General features: G+C 40.1%; 1 protein-coding gene across 4 annotated transcripts in view; it reads right to left on the reverse strand.

Moving 5' to 3' along the window:
* The window catches only part of SLC44A1 (solute carrier family 44 member 1), a gene marked incomplete at its 3' end in the record, with an annotated part of 210,824 nt that overhangs the window by 115,211 nt on the left and 74,342 nt on the right, over positions 1–21,271 (reverse strand). The window lies entirely within an intron of this gene.

Below are 21,271 nucleotides of genomic sequence, written 5' to 3' on the forward strand. Positions count from 1 at the left end.
CATGAAGAAAAATATTGAGATATTATTTCACAAAATACAGTCTGGTTCACTGCATATTTGAATAAACCTAAGAGCAAAGAACATCTCATTTCCCCTTCACAAATTTAATCATAGATGAACAAACATTTCACAAATCTAATCAAACACGAATTTTTTTAAAAATAATTGCTTATAAACATACTGTTAACAGTGGGGATGGAGGAAATACGGGACTCATATTTTTCATGATCTATTTTTCTAATATTTAAAATTTTGCAATGTGTATTTTATAATCAAAATTGTCTATTTTAGTATTTTTAAAACAACTAACTTTAGTTTTATTTTTTTGACAAAGTTGTATCCCCCAAATTACTGAAATACTGTTATATAACATGAATTATAATTTAAACATAAACTTTAATGAATATATAATCATATATAAAATGTATCATTATAAAAATGAACATATATTGATATATACAAGGTATAGCCAAGAAGGCTGAGTAGGAAGACCCTGAGATTATCTCCTCCTATGGGCACACCAAAATTACAACAGCAACTATTGATGAGAATGATCTGAAGACTAGCAGAAAAGATTTCCCACAACTAAAGATATAAAGAGGGAATCACAGTAAGATGAACAGTGGGGTGGAGACGTGGTACAGGAAAGATCCACACCTCTCAGTAGGCAACCCACAAATGGGAGGATAATCACAATTGCAGAGGTTCTCCCCAGGGAGAGAGGGATCCGTGCCTCATATGGGCGCCCAGCCCTGGGACCCTGAGCCAGGAAAACAAGCCTCCAGAACATCTGACTTTGAAGGTCAGCAGGGTTTGCACACTGGAGAGTCAGAGGGCAGTAGGAAACAGAGACTCCACTCTCAAAGGACACACACAAAATCTCACATGCTCCAAAACCCAGCACAGATACAGTAATTTGAAATGAGTCTAGGTCAGACTCACTTGCTGATCTTGGGAGAGCCTCCTAGACAGGTAGGAGGCAATTTCAACCCACCTGGGGACATGATTGCTGGTCACAGCCATTTTGGGGAACTTGTTCTACCACAAGGACATTGGTCCTGACAAGCACCATTTTGGAGTCCTCCCTCTAGCCTATCAGCACCAGGGGCTTACCTGCCCACAAGCTGGTTACCCCAGGCCCAGGACGCCCCCCCACCCAGGACAAGCAGCCAGCCATGCAGGGACCCAACCTCACCATCCGATGGGCCAACACCAGCCCCAGGTACCATAGAGAGCTACCCCAGGACCTACTCCCACCCACCAGAGGGCCAAGACCTACTGTAAGCTATGCTGGGACACAGGCCTATCCACCAGCAGGCTAGCACCCGCCCCAAGACTCACCAAACTTTGCAGCCACCCATGCTGGGAACCAGCCCTGCCCACCAGCAGACTGACAATAGCCCCGGACCCCCTGGAACCCACTGTCAGCCTTGCCAGGACCCATGTCCATCCACCAGAAACATTAAACACTGCAGGGGGAAGAGGGTGTTAAAATTGCACCTTCCTTGTTAGAATGTCTTTGAACTTAAGAGACTATCAACTTAAAATAATCATGCATAAATATGTTGTTATATATGAACCTCATAATAACCACAAATCAATAATCTATAATAGATACACAAAAAAGAGAAAGGAATCCAAACGTAACACTAAAGAGAGTCATCAAATCACAAGGGAAGAGAGCAAACGAAGAAGAAAGGAACAAAACAGAACTACAAAAACAACCAGAAAACAATTAACAAAATGGGAATAAGTACACCCATATTAATAATTGTTTAAATGTGAATGGACTAAATTCTCTAATCAAAAGACATAGAATGGCTGAATTGATAAAAAAATGAAACCCATCTATATGCTGCCTACAGGAGACACACTTCAGATCTAAAGACAGATACAGACTGAAAGTGGGGGGGATGGAAAAAGGTATCCCATACAAGTGGAAACCAAACGAAAGCTGGGGTAGCAATACTTAGAACAGAGAAAATATACTTTAAAACAAAGACTGTAACAAGAAACAAAGAAGCATATCATATAATGATCAAGGGATTGATCCAAGAAGCAGATATAACAATTGTAAATACATACGTACCCAACACAGGAGCATTTAAACACATAAAGCAAATATTAGCAGACAAAGGGAGAAATTGACACAGTTTCTTGTATTATTAATTGTTAATTGCTGATTGTATTATTAACACAAGAATAGTAGGGGACTTTAACAGCCCACTTACATTAATGGACAGAAAATCAATAAGGAAACACTGGCCTTAAATGACACATTAAATCAGATGGACTTAACTGATATATAAAGAACATCCCATCCAAAAGCAGCAGAATACACATTCTTTTCAAGTGCTCATAGAACACTGTCCAGGATAGATCACATGCTAGGCCACAAAACAAATCTCAATAAATTTAAGAATACTGAAATCATATCAAGCATCTTTTCTGGCCTCAATGATATGAGACCATAGTTGGTAGAAATCAACTATAAGAAACAAAACTGCAAAAGCCACAAACATGTGAAGGGTAAACAATATGCTACTAAACAAGCAATGGGTCACTAAAGAAATCACAGAGGAAATAAAAAAATACCTGGAGACAAATGAGAACAGAAATACAACAATCCAAAATCTATGACACGCAGCAAAAGCAGTTCTAGGAGGAAAGTTTATAGTGATCAAGTTTACTGCAGGAAACAAGAAAAATCTCAAATAAAAAACCTAACCGTACATCTAAAGGAACTGGGAAAAGAAGAACAAACAAAACCCAAAGTTAATAAAAGGAAAGAAATAATAAAGACCAGAGCAAAAATAAAATGAAATAGTGACTAAAAAATGATAGAAAAGATCAATGAAACTAAGAGTGGGTTCTTTGAAGGGACAAACAAAATTGGTAAGCCTTTAGCCAGACTCATCAAGAGAAAAAGAGAAGGCCCAAATAAAGAAAATCAGAAATGAAAGAGAAGTTGCAACTAACACCACAGAAATTCAAAGCATCACAAGAGATTACTATGAACAATTATATGCCAACAAAATGGACAACCTAGAAGAAATGAATAAATTCCTAGAAACATATGATCTTCCAAGACTGAATCAGGAAGAAACAGAAAGTATCTATACACTGATTACCAGGAAAGAAATTGATTCAGTAATCAAAAAACTCCCAACAAACCAAAGTCCAGGACCAGAGAGCTTCACAAGTGAATTCTACCAAACACTTAAAGAAGAAGTAAAACCTATCCTTCTCAAACTATACCAAAAAATTGAAATGGAAGGAATGCTTCCAAACTCATTCTATGAGGCCAGCAACACCCTGATACCAAAACTAGACAAAGACGTCACAGAAAAAGAAAATTACAGGCCAATATCACTGATGAACATAGATGCAAAAATTCTCAACAAAATATCAGCAAACCGAATTCAAGACATTAAAAGGATCATACACTATGATCAAATGGCATTTATCCCAGGGATGCAAGGATGATTTAACATCTCTCAATCAATCAATGTGATACACTACATTAACAAACTGAAAAATAAAAATCACATGGTCATCTCAATAGATGTGGAAAAAAACTTTTGGCAAAATTCACCATCCATTTGCGATAAAAACTGTTAACAAAGTGGGCATAGAAGGAACATACCTCAATATAATAAAGGCCATAAATGACAAGCCCACAGTTAACATCATACTCACAAGGTGAAATGTTGAAAGCATTTCCTCTAAAATCAGGAACAAGACAAGGGTGCCCACTCTTGCCACTTTATTCAACATGGGAGGCCTAGCTACAGAAATCAGACAAGAAAAAGAAATAAAAGGAATCTAAACTGGAAAGGAAGAGGTAAAACTATCACTGATATCAGATGACGATACTATATACAGAAAATCCTAAAGACACCACCAAAAACTATCAATATTAGAACTCATCAATGAATTCAGTAAAGTTGCAGGATAAGAAAATTAATATACAGAAATCTGTTATGTTTCTATATACTAACAACAAACTATCACAATGAGAAATTAAGAAAACATCTCATTTACAATTGCATAAAAAAAAAAAAAGCCCTAGGAATAAATCTAACCCAAGGAGGTTAGAAACCTACACTCAGAAAACTCTAAGACACTGATGAAAGAAACTGAAGATGACACAAATGGAAAGATACACCATACTCATGGACTGGAAGAATTAATACTGTTAAAATTACCATACTCCCCAACACAATCCACAGAGTCAATGCAATCCCTATCAAAATATCAATGGCATTTTTCATAGAATTACAACAAATAATTCTAAAATTTGTATGGAAACACAGAAGGCCACAAATAGGCAAAACAATCTGAGAAAGAAGAACAAGCTGGAAGTATCATGCTCCCTCACTGCAAACTGTACTACAAAGCTACAGTAGTCAAAACAGTGTGGTACTTGCACAAAAACAGACAAATAGAAAAATGGAACAAAACAGAGGGCCCAGAAATTAACTCATGCACTTATGATCAGTTAATCTATGACAAAGAAGACAAGGATATACACTGGGGAAAAGACAGCCTCTTCAATAAACGGTGTTAGGAAAACCAGCCAGCCACATGCTAAAGAATCAAACTGGACTACTTTCTCATACCATATACAAAAATAAACTCAAAATGGATTAAAGATTAAATGTAAGATCCGACTGTAAAACTCCTAGAAGATAACACAGGTAAAGTGAGAGAGTGGCATGGACATATATACACTACCAAACGTAAAATAGATAGCTAATGGGAAGCAGCTGCATAGCACAGGGAGATCAGCTCGGTGGTTTGTGACCACCTAGAGGGGTGGGATAGGGAGAGTGGGAGGGAGGGAGACGCAAGAGGGAAGAGATATGGGAACATATGTATATGTATAACTGATTCACTCTGTTATAAAGCAGAAACTAACACACCATTGTAAAGCAATTATACTCCAATAAAGATGTTTAAAAAAATGCTATTAGACATTGGTCTTAGCAAATTTTTTGGATCTGTCTCCTCAAGCAAGGGAAACAAAAGAAAAATAAACAAATGGGACTACATCAAACTAAAAAGCTTTTACATGGCAAAGGAACTATCAAAAAAATGAAAAGGCTGCCTACTGAATGGCAGAAGATATTTGCAAATGATATGTCCAATAAGGGGGTAATATCCAAAATATAGAAAAAACTCATATAACTCAACATCAGAAAAACAAACAACCCAATTAAAAAATAGGAAGAGGACCTGAACAGACAATTTCCCAAGAAGACATACAGATGGCCAACAGGGATATGAAAAGATGCTCAACATCACTAAACATCAGTGAAATGCAAACCAAAACCATAAGATATCACCTCACACCTGTCAAAATGGCTATCCTCAAAATGACAAGTAGCAAGTATTGGCGAGGATGTGGAGAAAAGGGAACCCTTGTGTACAGTTACTGGGAATATAAATTGGTACAGCCACAATGGAAAATAGTACTGATGTTCCTAAAAAAATTAAAAATAGAACTACCATACGATCCTGCAATTCCACTTCTGGGTATTTTTCCAAAGAAAACTAATAAAACACTTAATTCGAAAAGGTATATGCACCCCTATGTTCATTTGCAGCATTATTCACAATAGCCAAGATATGGAAGCAACCTAAGTGCCCATTGATGGATAAATGGATAAAGAAGATGTGTTACATACATGTATGTATAATGGAATATTACTCAACCATAAAAAAGAATGAAATCTTGCCAGCTGTGACAACATAGATGGACCTAGAGAGTATTACGCTAAGTGAAATAAGTCAGAGAGTGAAAGACAAATACACATATGATTCCATATGTGGAATCTAAGAAACAAAACAATTGAACAAACATGACAAAACAGAAACAGACTCATAGATACAGGGAACAAACAGGTGCTTTCCAGATGGGCCGGGGGAGGTGGGGGATGGGTGAGATAGGTGAGGGAGATTAAAAGGTACAAACTTGCAGTTACAAAATAAATGAGTCACAGTTACAAAACGTACAGCATGGGGAACAGAGTTAATATTATTGTAATATCTTTGTACAGGTGATAGATAGTAACTACTTATCATGGTGTTCATTTTGTAATATATAGAAATATCAAGTCACTATGCTGTGCACCTGGAATTAACATCATGTTGTATGTCAATTACACTTCAATTAAGAAAAGAAAAAAAAGGGAATTCCATGGTAGTCCAGTGGTTAGGACACCGCACTTTCACTGCCGAGAGCCCAGGTTCAATCCCTGGTCGAGGAACTAAGATCCCACAAGGTATGCAGCAGGGCCAAAAAAAAAAAAAAAAAATTTAATGGGTAAAAAATATCTTACTGTTTTAGTTGCATTTTTGATGAATTTGAACATTACTTCATATATTGTTCATTTGTATTTTCAATTTTTTTTGTATCTTTTGCTTGTTTTTAAAATTGAGGTGTTCTGCTACTCGCTGAATCATAAAAACTTTGTATATTAAGGGTATTAAATTTATGTTAAGGCTGATACAAGTATTTTCATGATTTGCCAACTGTCACTTTGAAATAGTTTTCTATTTTTGCCATCAAATCTTTTGTTTTATTTTTGTAATTAGTTCACTAAATTTTTATGGTTCAAAAAGTAGCTCTCCTTTCTCATATCAAATGTTTCATAGAGGGCTTCCCTGGTGGCGCAGTGGTTGCGAGTCCGCCTGCCGATGCAGGGGACACGGGTTCATGCCCCGGTCCGGGAAGATCCCACATGCCGCGGAGCGGCTGGGCCCGTGAGGCATGGCCGCTGAGCCTGCGTGTCCGGAGCCTGTGCTCCGCAACGGGAGAGGCCACGGCAGTGAGAGGCCTGCGTACCGCAAAAAAAAAAAAAAAAAAAAAAGTTTCATAGATACAATTTGGTGTACAGAAAAGAGAGAAAAGATGTTACTTTAATTTTCTAAGTAATTAACCAATTATCCTAGTGCTTTTTTTTTTCTTTCTTTCGGTACACGGGCCTCTCACTGTTGTGGCCTCTCCCGTTGCGGAGCACAGGCTCCGGACGCGCAGGCTCAGCAGCCATGGCTCACGCGCCCAGCCGCTCCGCGGCATGTGGGATCTTCCCGGACCGGGGCACGAACCCGTGTCCCCTGCATCGGCAGGCGGACTCTCAACCACTGCACCACCAGGGAAGCCCCCTAGTGCTGTTTTTAAAATATTATTTCCTGTTCATAGCATGTTGTCACTCTTCTACACTAGAGGATTTGGGTTTATGTTCTCTATTTTGTTTCATTGATTCATCTGAATGTTCTGGTGTTAGTAAAAACAAAAAAATTTTAAAAGGACATATAAACTTGAGCTAATGAATATATAATTATAAAAATGCATTATAAAATTTAATATATAAAGTTGAATATAGACTAGAGGAAAATACACCACCAGTTCAACTACAGTCATCTCTGGATATTAGAATAAAGTGATTTTAATTTTTTTCTTCTACTTTTAGGGGCAGGACAGGAATAAAGACACAGACGTACAGAATGGACTTGAGGACACAGGGAGCAGGAAAGGTAAGCTGGGACGAAGTGAGAGAGTAGCACTGACACATATACACTACCAAATGTAAAATAGATAGCTAGTGGGAAGCAGCTGCATAGCACAGGGAGATCAGCTCTGTGCTTTGCGACCACCTAGAGGGTGGGATAAGGAGGGTGGGAGGGAGATGCAAGAGGGAGAGGATATGGGGATATACGTATTCATATAGCTGATTCATTTTGTTATACAGCAGAAACTAACACAACTCTGTAAAGCAATTATACTCCAATAAAGATGTTAAAAAAAAAGAATTCTTATTTTCTAGAATGAGTGCCAATTACTTTTGAGTTGAGATGACTATAATAATAAATGTTGTTTTCTAAAAATGTCCATTTCATATAAACAAAATACTCCCCAAGGGGCTTCCCTGGTGGCCCCGTGGTTAAGAATCCGCCTACCAATGCAGGGGACATGGGTTCGATCCCTGGTCCGGGAAGATCCCACATGCTGCAGAGCAACTAAGCCCGTGTGCCACAACTACTGAGCCTGCGCTCTAGAGCCCACGAGCCACAACTACTGAGCCCACGTGCCACAACTACTGAAGCCTGCACGCCTAGAGCCTGTGCTCCACAACAAGAGAAGTCACTGCAGTGAGAAGCCCATGTACCGCAACGAAGAGTAGCCCCCGCTCACCGCAACTAGAGAAGCCCACGCACAGCAACAAAGACCCAATGCAGCCAAAAATAAATAAATAAAATTAAAAAAAAATACTCCCCAAATCCTAAATTATGTGTGGTTTCCTGTACGTTTATATTTTAGGAAAGAGAAAATTAATTAGAAATTACACTAAAACATTTTTTTTAATGTTATAAAGGTAGAAGAGATGACAAAGATTGCAGATGTTATCATTTGTCCAAAGAGAAGGTAAGAGCCAAACACTCTTAACGGAGATAAACAAAGTCTAATATTATTTTTATTTTTATTTTTATTTTTTTTGCTGTATGCGGGCCTCTCACTGTTGTGGCCTCTCCCGTTGCGGAGCACAGGCTCCGGACGCGCAGGCTCAGCGGCCATGGCTCACGGGCCCAGCCGCTCCGCGGCATGTGGGATCTTCCCGGACCGGGGCACGAATCCGTGTCCCCTGCCTCGGCAGGCGGACTCTCAACCACTGCGCCACCAGGGAAGCCCCAAAGTCTAATATTATTGATCCAGGGAGAGAGTACAAGTAGGGATACTTTCTCCCAAGATAAGAGTTAAAGAACCTCCAGCCCTGGGTTCTACTCTACTGGGTCCATGGAAAGTTTTATAAAATAACGTATCTTCCAATACCTTTCTCACGCTGTTAAACTCTGTTGCTTTACAAAATATGATTCAAATCAGGAAATATAACCGAATACAAGAATTAGGTGAGAAAACTGAAAAGCAAAAAGATAAAGTCAATATATGTGCTCAGATGGATCATATAAAGGGATATCAGGGAAAAAATTAAACAGAAAAAAAAAAGTTGGGAGTGGTGGCTATGACAGACCGGGAAGGCCTTTGCAGGTGGAGTAACCACTGAACACTTCAATGGAGCTGGGGACCAGGAACCCAGCATGCAGGCCAAGTATAAGCTACAAACCACCAAACTAAAAAAAAATGAATTTTTTGCAACTCTGTCAGTGATTCCAATACCATTAATGTTCTACATAGATAAAAGGAAAGGAAAGAAGTCAGGCAGGAAGATGTGGTTTGGAAGTGGATTCACTGATAACAAAGGATCTAGGGCACAGAGAAAACTTTCTGGCACCCTTTGTGTGGAAACAATCATTCCCTTACTAACTCTCCCTCCATCTATCCTGTGCATCTTACTGGGCATGCCCATGCCTGGGACCTTGTGTAATGAACTGCTCAAGCCAGCCACTAGGCACAGAACATGCTGGTCTTTGAGGAAGGTGTCCTAGAACCGCTGAATCATTTACCACCACCACCACTAATAATAATACTATTAACAATGAAAATAATGGTAGCCAACACTTACTGAGTACTTACTATGTACCAGACACTGTATTAAACCCTTTATACATATTAACTCATTTATCCTTGCAACAATCCTGTTGTGTGTTTCTAGGTATGTGCTTGGGGTGGGAAGGGTGTGGACAGCAGAACTGGGGTGGGGTACAGGAGTTAACTGTGATGAGCAATGCCTTGAGAAATATCTGGAGAACCTCCTGACAGTTAAAAAAAAACAAAAAACATGCTTGGGAAAAAGGAGAGAAAGCCAGAGGTTTCCAGGGTCTTGCAGATAGCTATATTTATCCTTCTGAGCCCCAGTTTCCTTACCTGTAAAACTGCATACCACCTACTTTATTTGTTGTAATGCTATTGACAACGTACATAAAGCATCTAACAGGCAGTATATACTCAGTGATTCATATCATTAAGAAACTGACTTGCCTTTCACAAAATTTACATTTCATAGTAAGGCACTAAATTCAACACCTTCTGATATGGACATAAAACAGGACTACAATATTAGTATTTAGCTTTCATTTGGAGGAAAAATCTGTGTAGGTGTAGTCATGACTCTTAGGGCATTAGCCTTGATAAGAGCTAAGCAGGTCTCCAGAACTGATCTAGCACAAGGCAAACAATATTAAGAGGGAAAGAAGAATTCTACAATGACTATAATACTGTAAAACACTGCACATTTTTTTACCCTGTGTATATGGTTCAGAAGAATTTGCTTCAATAGAACTACAAAAATAACTTTAAATGGTATCCTCAGGAATTACACTCATATACATACACATCATTAAACTCAAAAGTCACCCAACTCCACAGTCTAAGAACACAATAAACTTAATTCCCTACACATTTCCCATATTCAAATGCATATACCCATAACACATGTGGACACACACAATGTTTAAAATAATTTGTAGGCGTTAGATTTAGATTCTATCAACATTTACTGAATGTCTGGGTGCTGGGAACTGTCACGCTAATGACTTTATTTGATCCTCACAACAACTTTATGAGATGGAGGTCTTAACCTTCCACAGAGGACAAACCAGAGATGAACTCAGTTTTGTCGTAGGGACTAACCACATGGCCCAAGAGAGCTAGTAGGTAGGTGTCAGCGTTATGAAATCAAACCTAGTCCTCCTGATTCTGAGTTTCACTCTATTTCCAACCTGCTCTATCCTTAAAATATTTCCCACAAACACAATTAATAATTTTAACTGCTCTATATTAACTCTGAATATTGTTTCCAGCATTCTGAAGTTCATCCAATCCATGGTAACATGTCTATAAGTAATTATATTTTAACTAATTGGTATTTAACTGAATATTTACAGAGTAGGAAAAATGCTTCTATTAAACAGACAAATTTAGGCTTCATTAAAACTGCACTTTCTTGCCTTTTGATTTGAAAATGCCCTTAGCCTAGTAAATAAATCCTTAGATTAGTTTCAGTTTTCACTTCAAACAAAACGAACTTTATGGGGCAATTTTATTTTTTTGAAATGAAACAACCAACTCTCAAATAATCATGGCATTGGCAGATTTTAATAACAAATCAACAGATGAGTGTTTTTTTAACTGAGAGGAGGCAAGAGATACTGGGTAAAAAGCTATAAAATATTCTAGAAAGATTTCTTAAAACATCCTACTTCCGCTCTGCCACCAGGCAAATGGATGGGAAAGGGATGGGGCATATGAATTTTGAGAAAGCATCTTAGGCAACTCTAATTACACGCCTTGGTTCCTATGCCCCAACCTTTCAGGGCAGAGAACCACTGTCACAGATAATTTATAAACCTAAGTTCAAAGCAAATTTTCATTGCTATCCTCAGTGAATCTTTTACTAGACCTAGTAATAACTTAAAAACAGCCTGATATAAGCTTCCCATTCTTTAGAGGAACTAGAATGACTAAAATAGCAAAAGTGGGAATGAGAGAAGAGAAGCACCAAGAGAAAAATACCCCACAAATGAAACAGCCCAGACACCTGCAGGCACTGGCCTATACAACACGCACACAGCATGATCCCGAGAAGAACACATTTGCAAAGAGAATTGTAAAGCAGCCGAAGCGAGCTTTGAACTTAAAACTTAGGGGAAGGGAGAAAAATGTTCAAACCAAACTGTAATGCAAACATTAGAGAGGACAGCAGTTAAGACAGATAAATATATATTACGGTCGAAGTGGTTTCTGGGAATTATCGAAGGAGAGAAAAAGATGAATTCAGTTAAAACCGAAATTCTTGAAATGCAATAGCAAGGTATCCCCAAAAGGGGAGGAAAGGAGAGATATCTAAATGAAATATCTGTCTACACAGTGAACTCAAGGGGACAGATGCACCAAAGATGAAAACAGGGCTATGAGGCAAAGGGAGGGGCACTAACACAGGGAAGCTCAAGAAAAGTGACAAGAGGCACAGAAAGGGGTGACTTTCAAAGCTGTGCTCAGAGCCAAAAAGATGAACAGTGAACAATCTGATGCAGATGAAGGTGCCAGAGAAGGTTCAAACCTAGATTAAACTTCTATTTTGCTGTCACTTTCCTCATGGAAGATAGGGCAAGGTAAAAACAGTAAGATTTACCAAGAATTTACTTTGTGCCACAAAGCATGTGGGTGCTGTCCTCACACGTCCTATTTCAACAAGAGAGAACTGAGACTTACAAGCTGGGCAACTAACCAAAGGCTACACAGACACGAGCCCTGCGGAGATTGACTCCCAAGGGTTGCTCTTTCCACCACTGCTATTCCAATTCAAATTGGAAAGTGAGAGGCTTCCCTGGTGGCGCAGTGGTTGAGAGTCCGCCTGCCGATGCAGGGGACATGGGTTCGTGCCCCGGTCCGGGAAGATCCCACATGCCGCGGAGCAGCTGGGCCCGTGAGCCATGGCCGCTGAGCCTGCGCGTCCGGAGCCTGTGCTCCACAACGGGAGAGGCCACAACAGTGAGAGGCCCGCGTACCGAAAAAAAAAAAAAAAAATTGGAAAGTGAGAATAAATGCAATGGAAAGTGAGTTACAGAGCAATCAAATCAGTGAATTAAGATGGGTCAATCCTCTGGAATCCCAGAACAGATGAACCCCTACTTGGACATGACAGTGTTGTCCGCTACGTGGTATGCAACACCCCCATGACAAGGATTAAATAGGTCGATATGAAAACACTTCATTCATTCAACAAACATTATAAGTGTTGACTATGTGCCCACTCCTGGGCTAGGTCCTGGGGATATGAAATTCACAAAAAAACAGGGACTTCCCTGGTGGTGCAGTGGTTAAGAATCTGCCTGCCAATGCAGGGGACACAGGTTCAAGCCCTGGTATGGGAAGATCCCATATGCCGCGGAGCAACTAAGCCCGGCGCCGGAACTACTGAGCCTGCACTCTAGAGCCCGCGTACCACAACTACTGAGCTCCCGTGCCACAACTACTGAAGCCCACACACCTAGAGCCTGTGCTCCACAACAAGAGAAGCCGCCTCAACAAGAGGCCCGCACACCTAACGAAGAATAGCCCCCACTCACTGCAACTAGAGAAAGCCTGCTCTCAGCCCGGAAGACCCAATGCAGCCAAAAAATAAATAAACAAATACATTTTTTTTTTTAATTCACACACACAAAAAAAAACCCCAAAAAACAATTCTTGAATGCAAGTAACTAGAGAAGAAAAGAAAACTACGGAGTCATCTCAAAATCACGTGATATGAGGCAGGGTTTGGATGGCAGAGGAAACGGTGTAATTCCGCAGAGGATATGGGGTTAGAGGAAGCATTACAGAGCAGGAGGCAGTAGCTAAGCCACGTTTTGAAAGTGAGTAGGAATTTTCCAGACAGATGGGGAAGGGAGCATTCTAGGCAGAAGAAACTGCATATGGAAAAGCACAGAAGCATGAAAGAGCATATTTAAGGAATTGCAAATAAGTTGAGAAAGTGGACTACAGGATGGGACATCAAAGGGCTATGCACCAAGGAGAGGCAGGAGCTGGAAGAAATAGCCATCCCTCGACTTGGGAGCATCTTTCAATTCTACTCCATTAGACAACTTGCTTTCAAATGGCCACGAGACAGTGATGCCCTCGTATAACCAGCCTCTTGGATTGAAGGCCAGAGAGGGGAAGGCTACAGTACCAGCAGCGCGCTGTCCCAGAGATGAGCCTTTGCCATTAAATTGCCTCTCGCTGCCATGGCAACTCTCTGCAGCAAGGCTTTTTGGAGCAAAAGGTGGCAAGCAGATACTGGGTCTGCTGGCCGCCTCCTGCCAAATTTGGCTTCTCTCCTCTCTAATCAGGATGGAAGCCCTGCAGCACTAAAACTGGAAAGCCGGCTGAAAAATCCCTCCACCGCCTTCTGCTTTAGTGATTCCTGACACGTGTTTTCCCCAGAGGGGAATAAAAATGGAGTCTGATCATTTTCCCAATTATTACCTCATATCAATTTACAATTTATAGCCCCTTTCCACAGAGTATGCTGCCATTAGTGAGTCACACCAAAAGGAAAACAGGACAGCCTAGCAGAGGCTTCTGCTACTGCTAAATATAGACTGCAGAGAACCCCGGGTCTGTACTCCACTCCCAGAGGAATTCCACCCGGAGGAGGTTTCTTACTTCCTGTGTGGGGTGCCAGCACGGCAAATCCAGTCATCCCAGCGGGGGTGGGACCCAATTACCCCACGAAGAGCTGTGTTACACAAGAATAGCGCTACGGGGCCAGCACACTAATGTCGGTGAAACCCCACCTAACCCAACACAACTAAATGCAACATAATTAACTACAACTTTACTGGGACAAAGCTAAGGGGAGAGAGAGAAACAAGCTGAGAGCAGCCATTGGACTTCAAATTTGTAACTCCCGATAGCGGCTGACAGAGTTGTACAATTTTTATAAAGGCCCCGAGACTCCACGAAGACAGACTAGAGAACAGAAAAGGACTGAGGTGAACTGTGGGGAGCCCAACACATGAGGCTGAAGACAGTGGTGTCCCACTTTCCCACTGCCTCCCCAATCCCAATGAGAAAATGGTGAAACCGTCCTGAGAAAGAGGCAGTTCTTGTTAAAGCAATGCCTAAGCATGCACCTCACCAACCTCCAAAGAAGCAACTGAACCCTCACCAGCACAGCAGCTTTCTATGCCAGCACCGCCACGGCCCTTGATTCACAGGTCACTACTAAGAAGAGAAATTTTCAGAGTCCTTCTTGGGAAACTCATAGCACTGAGAGCTGGGAAAAACTTAAAACTATGGAGGAAGCCCAGGGATTGGATTGAGGCAGCAACTGATATTCAGAGAATAAATACCTCCCTGACCTCACTCCCCCCGGGTCTCCAGTCTGTCCTCAAACAGCCCGGCACACTCTCACATGAGGCCTTTGCACCTCTGTCTGCCTGGAATGTTCTTTCCTCAGATAGCAGCATGGCTATTGTTAGCTCCTCCAGTTGCTTCAAGCCTTCACTTAAAAGTCACCTTCTCAAAGAAGCCTTCCCTGACCACCCTATCTAAAATGCCATCTCTCTACTCTGATGCACCTTATCCATCTTTCTTGCCTTATTTCTCCTCAGCACTTACACTCAATAAGACAATGTATATTTTACTTATTTATCTGTTTATTACCTTTCTCCATTGGTAGAGTATTAGCTCCCAGAAGGCAGAGATATTCAACTGTTTAATTCATCGCTATATGCTCACTGCCTACAATAGTGCCTGGAATAAGAAAAGAGCTTCATTCTTATTTGTTGAATTAATAAATGGGTGGCAAGTGTGTAAGATTTTACCAAGTGTGGCAAGAGTAGAGGGGAAGGGAAGGAAGAAGATATTTTTGGTAAAAAGAGACAACTCTCATTCATTCAACAGAAATTTACCGAACACTTTGCCAGGTGCAGGGCTAAATAAGCACTAGTGATACAGTGAAAAGTAAGACCAACGCAAGCCAGTGTCTCCCTTCCCAGCGTTTATAGCCCAGAGAGTAGGGAGGCAATGACAAAACTGTGTGTAAATGCTTTAACAGAGAAAGGAGGATAGCAGAGGATGCATCAAAAGGGCCCTATGAATGGAGTCAGGATAGGAGTCCAGAAGAAAGAAAATCTACAGCCAGAACCTAAAGAGTGAGTAAGAGTTAGCAAGGTGTGGAGGAAGAGGGGTGGGAGCAGGGGGGAAGAGAGCAGCAAAGGCTTATGAAGTGACAGACGGCATGGCATTACTAAGAAAATGGAAAAGGTGGGGATGGTTGATATGGACAGTGATGCAAGAGACAGATGGCTGGACAGCCCAGCTGGAACTAGATCACGTAGGGCCTTGCAAGCGGTATTGAAGATGTCAGAAAGTTTGGAGTTCATTCTAAAGACACTAGGAAGTCACTGAGAGTTCATCAGCTGCCATGGGGAGACTGAATTAAAGATGAGCAAGAGAGAAACTAAGGAGACTGGTCAGGAGGCTACTGAATCTCTACCAAGAAAGGACGACTTGGACTAGGGTGAGAAAGGGAATGAAAAGGAGATTTCAAGAGCACATGGGCATAATTAAGAAAACCCGATGACTATATAGAGAGAGGGGAAGGAAGAAATTAAGAAGGACGCTTAGCATCTGATTTAGGCCAGGGTGGCTAAGGCATCCTTGGTTTGGGCTCTTGTTCCGTTCAGTAAGACAGAGAACTCAGAAGGAGGACAGTAAGGAGGGATAAAGACCATGTTCCAACTTCAGACAATTTGAGTCAGGGGTGTCTGTGGGGTGTCCAAGTGGACCTAGACAGTTGGCTGTAGTGTTCTAGCAGAGAAATCTGGACAAGAGACAGAGATTTTGGAATTATCAGCATATAAATGATAACCTCACCCCTAGGAGTGCATGAGATCACTAAAGTGAGTGTATGGGGTAAAGATTCTTATCCTGGGCTTCCCTGGTAGAGCAGTGGTTGAGAGTCCGCCTGCTGATGCAGGGGACACGGGTTCGTGCCCCGGTCCGGGAAGATCCCACATGCCGCGGAGCGGCTGGGCCCGTGAGCCATGGCCGCTGAGCCTGCGCGTCCGGAGCCTGTGCTCTGCAACGGGAGAGGTCACAACAGTGAGAGGCCTGCGTACCGCAAAAAAAAAAAAAGATTCTTATCCTAAGTGAAATCTGTGACCCTCCTGAAATTATAAGCAAAATTTGGTACAAATTCACGTGTAGTTTTCTGAAGAGAGACTTCATAGTTCATAGTTTTGAACAAATTGTCAAATCCCCGAAAGAGATTAAAACTAAGAGTAAAGTAAGATGAGCAAAGAGCCAAAAGAGGTACCAACATTGCAAAACAAAGGCATGGAACTGGAAACCATGGGGAGAAAATGATTCTCCCGTTTAGCTACAGTGTCTGTCTCCTCCTTATACTTCTCCATTAAAGGGAGAAACAATTGCAAGAATGGTAAACAAGAGTCAGATATCGTATTGTGTTCCTTATACTAAACTAAGACAGAAAGCAAATTAGAACAGCCTTTTAAAAATATTTCATAAGAGCTACAAGAAAAAGTTTTCTATTTAATCTAGCTAACTAGAATACCCCTAAACCCAAGTTCATGGTCAACACTACACAAAGGGATGATTCTCAAAATCATCTTGTTCCAGTACTCAAAATAAATCCTATCTGCTAAAAGCCAAAGGCCAGAAATTTATTTTCCTTTTTAGTTTTAAGCTTTACTGAGATATAATTTGCTTACCATAAAATTCACCTGTAAACTGTATCATTCAATTCAATGTTTTTAAGTGCATTTTACCAAGTTGTTCATCCATCACCACAATCTAATTTTAGAACATTGTCACCCCCAAAAGAAACCTTATATCTATTAGCAGTCACTTCCAATCCCCCCACACTCCCTAACCCCCAGCCCTAGGCAACCACTAATCTATTTTCATTCCATAGATTTGCCTATTCTGAACATTTCATATGAATGTAATCATGTAATATGTGGTCTTTTGTGATTGGCTTCTTTGACTTAGCACAGTGTTTTTGAGGTTTGTCCATGTTGTAGCATATATCTGTACTTCATGCCTTTTGATGGCTAAATAACATTCCTTTGTATGGATATACCACATTTTATTTGTCCATTCATCAGCTGGTGCACATTTGTGTTGTTTTCCCCTTTTGGCTATTATGAATAATGCTGCTGCGGACATCTGTATACAAGTTTTTGTGTGGACATATGTTTTTATTTCTTTTGGGTAGATACCAAGGAGTGGAATTGCTAGGTCATATGGTAACTCCATGTTTAATATTTTGAGGAACTGCCAGACTATTTCCCAGAGTAGCTGTACCTTTTTTTGTTCCCACCAGCAATGTAAAAGGGATCCAATTTTTCCACATTCTTGTCAACAATTAACTGTATGTCTTTTTTATTATAACTATTCTAGTGGATGTGAAGTGGTAACTCACTGTAGTTTTGATTTGCATCTCCTTGATGACAAATGATGTTGAGCATCTTTTCATGTGCTTATTGGTCATTGATCTCTCCTCTTTGGAGACATATCCATTCAAATCCTTTGCCCATCACAGATCTCTTTTTAATCTTTGAGAAAGACAGAGTAAGGCAGAGAAAGGTACTAGATACTATCACACATTATAAAAAAATTATATTAGAAGAAAAAATAAGGATAAAAGTAGTGAAGGAAGAGTGTTTAGAAAGTACAGGAGTCAAAGGACTAGAAGTGAAAGAATGACTCCAGTGGGCAAAGAAGAACACCCAAGCCGGAAGGAGAGAGAAGGCTGTGGTCAGAATGGGGAATTCTTGAATCAGGTTGAATTGATTTAAGGGTGATGATGAAGATGAAGCTGGACTACAGAACAGTGAATCCTGAAAACCCCCACTGGGAAGAAATTAAAACAGTTCCCACGTCTAGGGTGAGAATCAATGAGACAGAAGATGTGAAAGTGCTTTGTCAACTACGCAAATGTAAGGTTGGTTAAAATAGCTGTTTTCCCCAACTGGGTTAAAAGCTTTGATAAGTAACTTTGAAACTTGTTTTAGAAGATGGTAATAATGAAGATGATTATAATAAATAGCAGTTAACATTTATGGTTCCAGGCAATGTGCTAAAGAATAGACATCATTTATCATACTCATTCCTCCAAAACACCCTAGGAAGTAGGTACTACTATTATCTTCACTTTACAAATGAAGATCTTTAAGCCAAACATATTCATGTTTTTCTCTCTAGTGCAAACCATCCTTGGTTACAGTGTAAACCATAACTGGTTACCTGCCTACTTATAGATACATCCCAATTTCAGAGAAAATCTTACCTATCAGAGAAAAACAACAAATACTATTCTCACTGCATTGCTTTTTTCTTTATATCAGAGAATCGAAGTTTTTGATAATCAAACATGCCTACCTTGGTCCTATTTTATTTCTTTATTGCTTCAACAATGTACAAATGATCTCTCCATAACAAAGGTAAGTACATAATGTTTAAAAATATTTAACTCATCTTGGGGCTTCCCTGGTGGCGCAGTGGTTGAGAGTCCACCTGCTGATGCAGGGGACATGGGTTCGTGCCCCGGTCCGGGAAAATCCCACATGCCGTGGAGCGGCTAGGCCCGTGAGCCATGGCCGCTGAGCCTGTGCTCTGCAACGGGAGAGGCCACAGCAGTGAGAGGCCCGCATACCGCAAAAAAAAAAAAAAAATTTAACTCATCTGGGATTTATTCCACATGGTATGAGATTAAGATAGAGCTAAATGCAGTTTTCTTCATATTATCATTCAACAATGTTTTTTATTAAACACTGATCGCTTTTCTCATATATTGAACTACTATGAGTTTATTTCTGATATTTCTATTTTGTTTCCATCAGTATTATTAACACACATTCAGGTAGTCTTGTTAATATACTTTGGAATAGATTTTGGTCTTGAATGGCAAAACTCCCTTTGTTCCTCTCTAAGCTACACAATCCTTAATTAGCTAATGACAACTATACACACATAACTCTTACTTAGACAATGAGTAACCCCTCCCCCCTACACATTTTGTCTGGCCAGTACACTAATTGCCAGTATTTAAAGATCACTAGGGCTTCCCTGGCAGTGCAATGGTTAAGAATTCACCTGCCAATGCAGGGGACATGGGTTCAAGGCCTGGTCCGGGAAGATCCCACGTGCTGCAGAACAACTAAGCCCGTGTGCCACAACTACTGAGCCTGCACTCTATAGCCCGTAAGCCACAACTACTGAGCCCATGTGCCACACCTACTGAAGCCCGCGTGCCTAGAGCCTGTGCTCCACGACAAGAGAAGCCACTGCAAGGAGAAGCCCGCACACCGCAACGAAGAGTAGCCCCCGCTTGCTGCAACTAGAGAAAGCCCACGCTCAGCAACAAAAACCCAATGCAGGAAAAATAAATAAATAAATTAAGTAAAATAAATAAAATAAAAATCAGTAGATGATAGATGCTATGGTCTGAATGTGTCTCCCCAAAATTCACATGTTGAATTCTAACCCCCAAAGCTGATGGTATTAGGAGGTATAGGGGCCTTTGGGAGGTGATTAGGTCATAAGCGTGCCTATAAATTTCTGGCTTCTCTTGAAAAATTAGTATCACTGGGACCATGTACCCACATGCCAAGAATCAGCTAGAACCAATCAGCCACCACCTCCCCTCCTTCATATGGGCACACACATATAAAGTTCAAAGTGTCCAACATTCCCTGTTGTCTTATTCCCAGGCCACCTAAGTGACGAACAGTGTCTGCCTAAAGGCCTTTGAATTGCAACTTCTGGTTCACTTTTCTGCCTTCAAAGACAGAAAGTTCACAGTTAATTTGATGATCAACTTCAGTAACCACACCTAAGCTAGATTTCTGGTCTAATCTTTTCTCTACTTCCATGGTATGGTTCCTGATCTTTATCTTCATTTAATTATCTTAAAATATATGCACCTAATTCTAACCCTCTCAAATAATTTTATGAACAAGAACAATTTTTAAAAACATTTGCCCCCTGAAGTTCTTGCCTGCTCCTTTACTGTGTGATTTATACTATCACTCAAATTCAATTCAACATCCTATTGGTATCTTAACTGGTATTATATTAAATCTATAAATTAACTTTGTTAGTATTGTCATCTTTATCATATTAAGACCACTCAGCCAGGAGTAGACTATATTTCTCTTACTATTTGTTTTCTTTTTTCCTACTGAAGTATTATAATTCTCTGTATTTGGCCCTATATCTTGTTAGATTTTTTAATAAAACAAGTATTATCTTTTTCATTACATTTTGTCTATTGACAAAATAAATGACTGAATTCAGTTAGGCATATTTTTATAACCCATGATTTAAGCATCTCATTGCAAGACATGTTTTTGTTGAATCTCCTAAACATTCAGGATACAGTCCCTTGTCATTGACAAATAGCATTATTTTTCTCTCTATTGATTTACACACATTTCACTTATCTCATTTATATGATTTGTTGCAACTATTTACTTAAAATAATACTATAAAAAAGGTGACATCCTTATTATGTTTAATTTTAAATAGACTATTTCTCCATAATTATGGTACCTGCCACTACTATAAACTCCATAAACTTCCCTCATGCCCTCAGACTTAAAATGAAATTGTTTTCTGACAGAAGTGCCAAGGTAATTCAATGGGGAAGATAACATTTTCAATAAATGCTGTGGAAATAGCTAGATTTTTATATGGGAAAAACAAACAAACCTTGACCTCTCCGCACTGTACACAAACATTAAACATAAGTGCTAAATAAAAAAACTTCCGGAAGAAAACAAAAAAATCTTTGTG

The sequence above is a fragment of the Leucopleurus acutus genome (genome assembly GCF_964270905.1).
Source record: "Leucopleurus acutus genome assembly, chromosome: 7".
NCBI lineage: Eukaryota > Metazoa > Chordata > Mammalia > Artiodactyla > Delphinidae > Leucopleurus > Leucopleurus acutus.